The 10,348-nt window shown below is 42.3% G+C and overlaps 1 long non-coding RNA gene across 50 annotated transcripts; it reads left to right on the forward strand.

The window, feature by feature from the left end:
* Positions 1-2,799: 2,799 nt before the first annotated feature.
* LOC125543844 lies at positions 2,800-9,380 on the forward strand. Of its 50 annotated transcripts, none has more exons than XR_007298879.1 (15): positions 2,801-3,406; positions 3,486-4,447; positions 4,788-4,876; positions 5,079-5,127; positions 5,297-5,463; positions 5,630-5,698; positions 5,791-6,038; positions 6,454-7,231; positions 7,324-7,399; positions 7,519-7,785; positions 7,883-7,897; positions 8,023-8,123; positions 8,213-8,331; positions 8,429-8,627; positions 8,837-9,380. It is a non-coding gene; the product is annotated as an uncharacterized LOC125543844 (long non-coding RNA). The 50 variants fall into 50 exon arrangements; XR_007298883.1 differs by having other exon boundaries at positions 2,802-3,406; positions 8,044-8,123; XR_007298861.1 differs by having other exon boundaries at positions 7,519-7,897.
* Positions 9,381-10,348: the final 968 nt, after the last annotated feature.

Raw genomic sequence — 10,348 nt, forward strand, 5'->3', positions numbered from 1 at the left:
TATACACAATATTCAACACCATGTTCTTAGTTCAGACATCATATCGAATGCCCTCCGTTTAGCATATAAATCACATATGTGAATTAAATGATGCAATCCTGATTACTTAGATAACATGTAGGTGAATTATGTCATGCGATCCTGTTAGTTATTCATCATATTTTTGAATTATGTTATGCTATGCTATCCAGTTTAGATAGACATCATATATGTGAAGTTATGTCATGCTATCTGTTTTAATTAAACAATATACATGTCAACTATTTCATGCACTCTTTTTTCCACACTATCTATTGCATCTGTCTCTCATACAATGTATGTACATTCAACTATGTTTCCTGTTTATCAGCCATTTGAATTTGGAGCGGGTGATGCCAGTATCTAGCGGACTAAAAACACGGTCTTCAAATAAAACAGTGCTACCTCTTGGTGGAGATAGCACCCCGGTTGTACATGCACAAGAACCAGCCCTACCACACATAACCCAAACTCTCACAGATTGTACCCCTACCGCGATGGACAGAGAACCAGCTTCACCCAATCTAACCCCAACCCCAGCCGATAGTAACCCAGTTCCTGTTGACACAGCACCATCTCCACCACAGAGCTCCCAAACAAGAGCAGTTAGTAAGGCAGCTCCAGTGCCCAAAGGGCCAGTACTATCACGGCGAATCCCAACTCCACCATTTAGTACGCCTATTCCTGTGGAGGAAGCACAACCAGCTAGTCATAGTTTAGCATCTATTGCATTTGATGTTATTAAATCGTATGTGCGTATCTTCCCATCTTAGAAATATTATACTAAAGATGAAGGAAAATGCTAGTTGCAGGTGTTTGTCCAGGAGTTATGTGTAAGTAATGTTATTCATGGCAATTATTTTGCTTCGTCCCATACATCCTACCTCCATGATGGTTATAATACAACAATTTTTCCCATTTTTCTCTATAGAGAAGGACCAATTTGGAAACTCGGGATGAGGTACCCTGTGCTAATACCTCTGCTATCTTCAAGAATGCTTGGTGGCAGTATCGGAATTACCTGAAGAAAACGTACTTCACCGGCAAAGAAACTCATCAAATTCCCTTAAGTTCTCCTGAGACGCATTTACTGGACGATGACTGGGAACACCTTGTTTTGTACTGGTCTCGAACCAATAATGTGGTAAGGTCTATGAGCTCATTTTCTATTTTTAAGTATTATATTCTTGCGTCTTACTGTACTCTGTTCATGTAGAACAAGTGTCTAAACCCGAAGAACAACTGTTCTAATTTAAGATTCCATTGCTATCATAGTTCAAAAAATCGTTAGTTGTGCGTTTTGCCACCGCCTTGCGCTTTACTGACCAAAGCGCATACTTATGCACAGTTATGCACAGATTATGCGTAGTTATGCGCAATGCGTTTTGCCAACGCCTAGAGCCTAGGCGCGCTTAAGCGCTCGCTTATGCGCACCTTTTTTAACTATGATTGCTTTGCTCTTGTATCACTGTATTTACTCATACAAACTTATTTTTAATTTGAAGGATCCAATCGGAACTCCAATGGCACAGCAGGTATATTCACGCATGTTTCTTTAACAGGTTTGCTCTTAGCAATAGCTCTGTTGATTTCAATTTCAATTGTGTATACAATTGACTTTCATATCATGCACATTACTAGCATCACAACAGAGCCAATAGTGTTGTTATACATGTAGACCCGTGGTACCCATCTGAAATCTTATTGTGCCGTGTAGTTTCCCACACTTTGTATTCTTTCACTGCTGCTTTGTCTTTAACTGATATGATTTGAACCGTGTCTCTATTTTGATTTGGCAAGACAATGCAGTGACCATAGGACATAGATATATGTTTGTTTGATGCTTTTATTATGTACTAGTACTTGGCAATAGAAGACCTGGTAGTTTAATCCTGTCCACCTTACTAATGAACTGGTTCACCAAAATGAGTTTCATATACTAGTACATGCTAAACTTGTTATGTGTCTGATTATTTCTTCTTTTAGAATGCTGATAGAATATTGGGGAAGAGTGCCTTATTAAGTAATGGTAAAGGAAGTAATGTAGATAAGGTTCAGGATAGTGACACATCCTTATTGGTCTCCAACAAAGCTAATAAAACAGCTAAGGAAGACTATCTTGAAGACAGCGAGACAACCCCAAAATCCTGTCTTGGTTTAGTGTTCAAGTTACTGGCCACTACCGCTTGCACAAGCTATTCAAACTCACTGTCTGAATCAGTTCGGTTTCTTGAGTATCAACTACAAGCTGAAAGACCTCGATCAGCTGTGCTGCGACAAGAAGCGGAAGAACTGCGGAAGTCCTTGGAGCATTTAGATGCATACTTTCTGGTGCAACAGAAAGCGTTGGAGGATTTTAGTGCCAAACAGGACAAAGCTAATCAGCTTGCTAAGCTTATTGCCAGCATGGTGGATACCCAGAATAACATTTCTTGAGCTCTTCTGAAGTTGTTTAAGTCATGCTCTTGTTTTGCTGCCGTGTTTATTTGCACTGGTGGCCAATTTTGACTGCCAGTGTATGTAATGTGCTGCTTTGTTCCCTATATTTGCACCGGTGGCAAACTTTGATGCCCAATGGATGTAATCTCTACTCCCAATGAAGTAGCTGGTAGTCTCCGCCGGTCAATTTTCGTCCCACCAGAGACGGGTTTTTCATCCTCCATCCCACCTCCCGCGTCACCTCGATTCCCATCTCCGCCCTCGAATCAAGAAATAAAAATCGGTATGCTCCCACTATGTCTAGTGCTAAACCCTCCGGTTCATCGAAAAAAACCCACGCCTAAAAAAATCTACGACGATTAACCTACCAAGAAAGACCTACGCCCCGACCGCCGCCCGCGGGTCGCCCGCTCCCTCGTGACCCTGTTGCTCCCTCCTCGATCCCGATCTAGATCGAGGGGACGAGGAGCTCCGGCCTCCTCCTCGCCCCGCTGCTGCGTCCGGCGCCGCCACGGCCTCTGGAGCACGGCGCGGACGAGGAAACCACCCACGGTGTGCGAGGGGTCTCTTCCCGTACGTCAAGGAATCCCGCCTCACGTTTCCTCTTTCGGCATCACGGGCCGCCGCCGCGCTCCCTTCCCCGGCCGCCCCGCGGGCTTCTATCTCTCCCAGCTCCGCTGCCGCGCCCCGTCTTCCATCTCTACATGAATCGCTGTTGTGGAAGCCATACCCCACCGCGCCACCCGGCGGCCATCCGGGTACGCCGTGTCCGGGATGATGGAGTTGAGTCGGCCAGGTCCCTGTTCCCGTCGGCATCTTCTGCATCGGGACCCGTGGGGGCAAGCTGCGCGCTGCTCATCTGCGTCGATGGCGTCGGCGCGGCCTTCCCCTGCCAAGACCGGCGGCTCCTTGGCTGGATCCTCTCCTCTCTTCCACCTCTCGTCGTCGGGTAAGTCGTAGGTATTGTATTCGTAATCGGTTCCAATCTCGCACCCCTGATTCACTGTTCTTCATTTGATTCATTTCAGGTGCTCCTTCCGTCGATGTCAAGGTCTTAGTCTCGGTGATTTCTCCTTGTATGTTCTGTTGATATTGGTACCATGTTCTGAAACTTGCTGCTTTGGAAAGGGTGTGGTTTCAGTTTTGATGGTTCTGTTCAATTCAAGGTGATTCGGTAATGTTCTGCGTACAAAGTGCTTCCTATTTTTGCGGTGAAAAACAGCGTGTTGGAGATAGTTCAGACATTGAAAATTTGACAGTATTTTCTTCTTCTTTTGATCCCGTTTCTTCATAGTTAGTCAGACTCAATAAGAATTAGAGAAAGTTGGAAAGAGGTTTGTTAGGTCGGAACTGATATATTTGCTTTCTCCTAGCATCCTATACATATCATTTTATATGACGGGGATTGTGCTATATTACCATGTTATAAAGGTAGAGCTAGGATATGTCTTTCTTGAACTATGTGGACATGCTCATGGCAGAGGTGCTCTGTTTGCATGTTTTTTGAAGTAAAGTGGAGAAACTATTGAATTGTGTCTTCAGAAATAGTATACTGTTGATGTGTCTTCAGATGCTGGTTACTGTGTTGGAATCTACCAATCCTTCTGATCATTGTGTTTTTCTGGGCCTGGAGGTCTACGCCAAACCCCAGGGCAGGGTGGTTCGAACACCAGTGCAGTACGGGCTGGGACGGACATCATCTTGTCTCTGTCTCTACTAATTCAAATTACACGTAACTTATTCACTCAAAAAAATTACATGTAATTTATTCAGTTCTAGAGCAGCCAAGGGCGGGGCATCGCACCGACGACAGTGAATGCAATGAGGGTGAGATGCCGATGTTCGTGCCGGCGCCGGAGACCGTGACCACAACTCGGGGCAAGGTGCTGGTGTCAGCGACGTCGCCCGTGTTGGCCCCTTGAGTTTTGGACCTGCCGCGCTCTGGTTCTAGAAGCTGCCATTCCCATCGAGCCCCTCCAGCAGCCTTCAGGTGAGCGCACAGCTTCTGCTCCATTAACGCAAGCATCCAGGGGTTCGACTGCGTGGGCAGGAGCTCGGCTTGATTCACTTGCATATGTCTTTTTCCTTTGTGGGCTGGAGCTCAGCTTTGTGATCAGTCATTTAAAGTATTTGAGAAACTTGAAGGGAAGCACATGGCAAAGCCATAATTACCTTTTAGTTATATTTCAAGTTGTAGGAAAGTTGAAATCAATCTGAAAGCAGCTTTCTATTGTAGATATTTTATTAGTGGCTTGAAGACTTCCAACTCTGTTTGATGTTATAGAAATAGTGAGGTTATGCCACAATGCTGATAGACTTGGTACTTGTAGGATGGAGAGGAGAAGACTGAAAAGGATGTTGATATGAGGAATTCAAGGAAGTGGAAGAGGAAGAAAGTTCTGATGATGGTGATAATTAGGTTAGTACCTTAGAACTTTATATGCACTGAGGTTTTCTTTGGGGGTAGAAAATTGGGTTTTAAAAGGTTCATCATTTGGTAAAATTGTGTATTGTATGTGTGCTCCTTCGCATCAACATATATGAAATGGATAGACCAGCTGATGCATAACTTAGTTGTCATCCATATTGTCAAGTTTAACTCATATATTCTCGCTCTGCAGAATATCAAGTTTGACGACGATGATGATTGGAACCAAGAGGAGGAAGTACGTAAGTTTCCATCTATTCATATGGATGTTACCCTCGATGTACTGTGACCAAATATGTAATGTCTGGTTTGGTTTAATTATTTTCTTGTGTATCACTAGATAATCAGTTAACAAGTGTTGACCATGGTGCATTGATCTTATTTAGTTGTGGTTTTGTATGCCTCCCACAGCTGCCGCTAAAACCCACCAAAAAATTAGCAAGAAAATTGATGGTGGGAGCTAGCACTGCCAGCAGTGCCTCCTTTAGGATTTGAAAATCGTTAATCCTATCTTCGCTTGCATGTGACTGATGGTGATGCTACACAAGTTCTGAAGGCAGTGCCCTCCCCTTCAGCAGGTAACACGGATATATTAAAAACATTTTAACTTTCTGACATATTAGTTCATTTTTTGCATAGTACCTAGCAAATTCAGAAAGTGCACAAACAGATCTCATCAATATTTTGTGTTTTGCTTGTTCAGTCTTTTGAGGTAACTTCTATTGTGCATTCCATTCTCTTCAGGAGATCTTGCTGTTTCTGCATGGCACAACTGGATTAAATATGCTACAGCAAGCGAAGGAGTTCAACGATGTAATTGCCACTCTGCTGTTCTGATGCTTGATTCATCAGCTATGTTTCTATTGGATACTAATAATGAGGGACTTTCTTGGGGTTCATACCAGGTTGTTGGAATCAAAGGATTCATCCTAACGAAATTAGACGGGACTGCTCGTGTTGGCTGTGTGTTACGGGCGATTTCCAGTCCTTTATTGTAACAGATACAAATTCCAGTCCTGGATCTTAAATATACGACAACTAAACTTGCTGACCTGAATCCTGTCTCAGGTGAGTGTTCATAGATGAAGTTGGAGTTCCAGCCAAGTTTGTTGGCGTCGGCGAAGGGGTGGAAGATCTCAGCAGGTCTCAGCAGGTTGGTGTTCATGTACAGGTTGCCATATGAGAATATACTTTGTATTCGTCAAATCTCAGAACAAATGGTCCATTCCGATCATAACTATTCCAAAAGCATTGATAGGCTTTTTTAAACATCAAGATATCTGAATATTGATCTCAGCAGTGTCCAAAATCCAAATGGTTATGTTTGTTCAGATTTTCCTCATTTTTATGTTCTTTGAATTAAAGTAGTGCTTGAGGTTAATAATAAATGATTGTTGGTAACTTAACTAGCTCCTGAGAATAATTTGTGATATAGCTTGCTCCTATATTTGCCATTAACAACGTTGCTTGTGGAGAGTAATAAGGATTTATCTAGCTCATGTATGTATGAGCCTGAGACGGAGAGGACAATGGTTGTGGCTCCATTGATGATAGTGGTTGCGATGCAGAGCCGTATGAATGGACAGCAGGCAAGCCAAGCACTCCCTGGGAATCGCCGTGATTCTGGAATGGGTGGCGGGTCCCTGCCCCTACCACCCATGAAGCTGACAACGATCACGTGGCATCGTGCGGCGGCTGCGGAGGAGAGGGAGGCATGAGGGGGAGACTTGTAAGCGAGAACCCGCACGGAGGAGGAAGGAGACGCCTCAGGTGGAGATGATGACGATGGCCGTGCCTCCATCGCTGGCGGCGGTCATGACGTGCAGCTGCAGGACTAGACATCAGACAGGCGGAGTCGTTTCTGGGAGTTGCTTGCTTTGGTGGTGCTCTTGGGTTTACGATTTCAATATAATCCTATGTCGGAGTGGAAGGTTAATGTTATTTCTCTGATATCACAATGTATCTTCTTGGCTCAGGTATTGAGAAAGTAGCATTGTCGCAGATGTATTTACTTAGTTTGATAAGATGGTGAAAATATCTGTAATTCAGACATGACAGGGAGTCAAATTTAAAAGTAGCTTTTATAGTCATAGCTAGCTTACTTTGGTTTACTTGGTCCATGTAGAGCTGGAATCTCGGAGCTACACTTTCAACCGGCTTGCTTTGAAAATCAAGTAAAATGAAAAGAATAGAGGTTTCAATTGTAGCAACAGTTTAGTAGTGCTACAGATCTGTGGAGCGGGCAAGAATTATTGGTCAACCTTATAGCTTCTTATAGCTTCTATTTGTCATCTAGATGTTGTACATCATGTACAGATCTGTTTAAGAAGGATTGTTGTACATCAGGTACAACCTCTTATAGCTTCTATTTGTCATCTAGATGTCTAAGATGTTTGGTCTGATGATCTCCCTTCACATTTGCTTGTTTAAACAAACAGGAATTAAAGTTTACGGAATGCGAGAAAAATATATGCATAACTGGATCTGTGATTCGGTGATTTTTTGAATGTGAAGGTGCATTCTTACAAATTTTCTGCTCATGTTAGTTTAGCCCCTGGCTGCATTATACAGACAGCATATTTAGATACTTTTGATTATAAAGATCTCTGACATGATCATATTGTTATTTTCAGCTTTTGGATTGGCATATAATGCTGACACCACATGGACTCTGAAGGAAGTTGTGCTAACTGCTAAGCTTTCCCTGCTTTTCCAGCTTGTGTGTTTCATTGATGGAGGAGGTATAAATCTGTTCCTTAAAGCGAGCAAATCAAAACAAAAATGCAGGAGGTATCCGACAACATTGACGAACGCTACACCATTCCACTTAGACCTGAGGGTAACATCAAAGGATGCCACCGGCAGCAGAGATCAACAAGTTCTTCACCGTCGGGGAGAAGGTGGAGGTCGAATGTTTCACCGTCAAGTGCAGACTTATCATTCAGCTACAGTCACTTGATCATCGTCACAGACACCGCCACACTAAGAATTGTGCAGCTGCTCTACTTTCAGGTACAAAATTGGACATCATGTGGGGTGTTATGCTCAACCCCAGCCAGTTCAAAGGCAACACTGGTGGTGGTCCTCTGAGTATGCATATGACATAGAGTGGGCACTGCAATAATACATGCTAATAGGCGCAGTTTCATCTCGAGCAGACGAGCACTGCAATAGTACATGCTACTCTCAGCGACTACTAACGTGAAGTTGCACTCAGGCTCTCGCATATACTAAAGAGGTACTGTCGATAAGTATCACCATTTAGTTTTTTTACAATCTATAGATTTATTTATATGAAAAATATTGATCTCAAGGATAACATTGTAGATTCCTCTATTCCTTCTGCTAATGTGACTGTAGCAACAGTCGCTCCCGTTCAAACTTTTTTTAGGGAAACTACGACATGCATTTTGCTCACCTGAACATTAAATTAAGGAATGCAGAAGGTTCGGGGCCTGTGCGAATTATTCAAATTTTATATTTGTGTGAATGGAGAAACACCTAAATTAGGCGGCAGAGTATAATTTACGCTCGTGGTTGCAGTGCGGCTTTTGGACATCCTTAGCACGATAAGCGCAAACACGAAGATTAGACGCCACCTTGGATTCGTCTGCTTGTTAACTTGTGGTCATTAACCACATATATATTGTGCTCTGCCCATATGCTCTAGAGCAAACAAGCAATGATAGTGGACTGCAGTTTCTGGGGTATCACGCCCATTAAACTGATGGTGCAAGTTCAGGTCGGCCTTCCTTTTTTCCTTCAGATCTTTCTGTTTTAAGAATTTTACTATTATAATTATACTATTATATATTTATTTAGATATATGTTCAAATATTATTTTAGTTCACACGAAAATACAAAGGATGCAGGAGAAATCACAATTTCTCTCTTTCCTGATATCATTGTCTGAATTTGTTTACCATGTTTTCTCTATTTCCTTCCTTACAGCAGTGTCATCAATGGAACAAATAAAGTCTTGATAACTAGAAGGCCATTCCAATTCCAGTATGGTAAATATTCGATGGATGACAAAGGGTCCCGAGGGAGCTCGTTTGTGCTGACAACACTCAGCATATTCTGCAAATATCCTCTGAGTTCACCATCCATGAGCTGCAAGTCATGTTTTCTGGTGCTACAAGTATAAAAAGGTTCATGCTTTGTGGTATTAACCTTTTGTGCTGTTGTTCCAATACCTTTTGGAGTTTTGGCCTAAAAGGGCTCTTTGGAACACTGAGACAAAGAAAGCTAAAATTTGGAGTATGATTAAGCAGTCCAGTCAGTGTTACTAATCCCCACTTGAGCTTGACTGTATTTCCTGGCTTAATGTTTGAGATTCTATGTATAGCAAAAAATATGTGCAGAATTTCATTTAAGTTTGAAAGCCAATCGATTCCATGCTTTGAGCTGGTAAGTGGTCCCTGTTCTAAATTGGTATTTGGATCCCAAACATAACTCCCTATGAACATATAAGGAAATTTTAGTTGTGAAACGACACTTGCTGTACATGCCATATTGCTATATGAGGGTGCTGCTATGTACATTTATAGATGCTTGCATTTGACTTCCGTTTTGATGTAACAATATACATGTAGTTCGTTGTCAATACTGTTGGGAGACCTTGTTAAAAGTTTATGTCCTACATTTAAAATTGGTTTTTCTTTTTTTTCTACTGAATTATATACCCTTGTACATGTGAAACCCTACAATTTCTTTATATCATGGAGGAGTTGTCTGTGTTGCAGACCCTCAGCATATTCTACGAATATCATCGAATTCACCATCCATGAGTGGCAAGTCATGTTTCCAATTTTCTAGTTTTATAAGTAAAAAAATGTTCATATTCCATGGATGAGACCCTACAATGTATTTAGAACATCCGATCCACACATGTCTAATTTTGAGCCATGGGTAGAACCATAATCATGAAAGGCGTCTCCATGAGTTGATGCCACATGATATGAGGGTACAAGGTAACTTTGATTGCATCTTCAAATCAATGAACCAAAAGGGAGTAAATAATAAACAGGGTTTGTTTAAAAAAATATTAATCAGGATACAATCTTCTTTGTGACTGTTATTAAAATTGACCATCAAGATGATATTTTTGTGTCTACATGATCATATTATGAGCCCGTAGCAACGCACGGGCACTCTACTAGTATGTGTAATAGCGGTAATAGGCTAGCGTTAATTGCTTGCTTATTTATTTTCTTATTGTCTTGTTTAGTTGTTTGCTTGTAGTCACTGCAGTTCTTTTTCTGTTTTTTTCTAGTGGCCACAATAGCCTATTTTTGGTAACTAGGCTAAAATAATCATGGCAACACACGGACTGTTGTAACCATGGGCCTCCTGCAGGCCGTATGATCCATGGGCCTTCGTCTGGCCATAGCATCCATCGGCCTTCTATACGGGCCGTAGGGTCCATGGGCCTTCTATGGGCCGTAGGGTCCATGGGCCTTC

The sequence above is a fragment of the Triticum urartu genome, chromosome 3, assembly GCF_003073215.2.
Source record: "Triticum urartu cultivar G1812 chromosome 3, Tu2.1, whole genome shotgun sequence".
Lineage (NCBI taxonomy): Eukaryota > Viridiplantae > Streptophyta > Magnoliopsida > Poales > Poaceae > Triticum > Triticum urartu.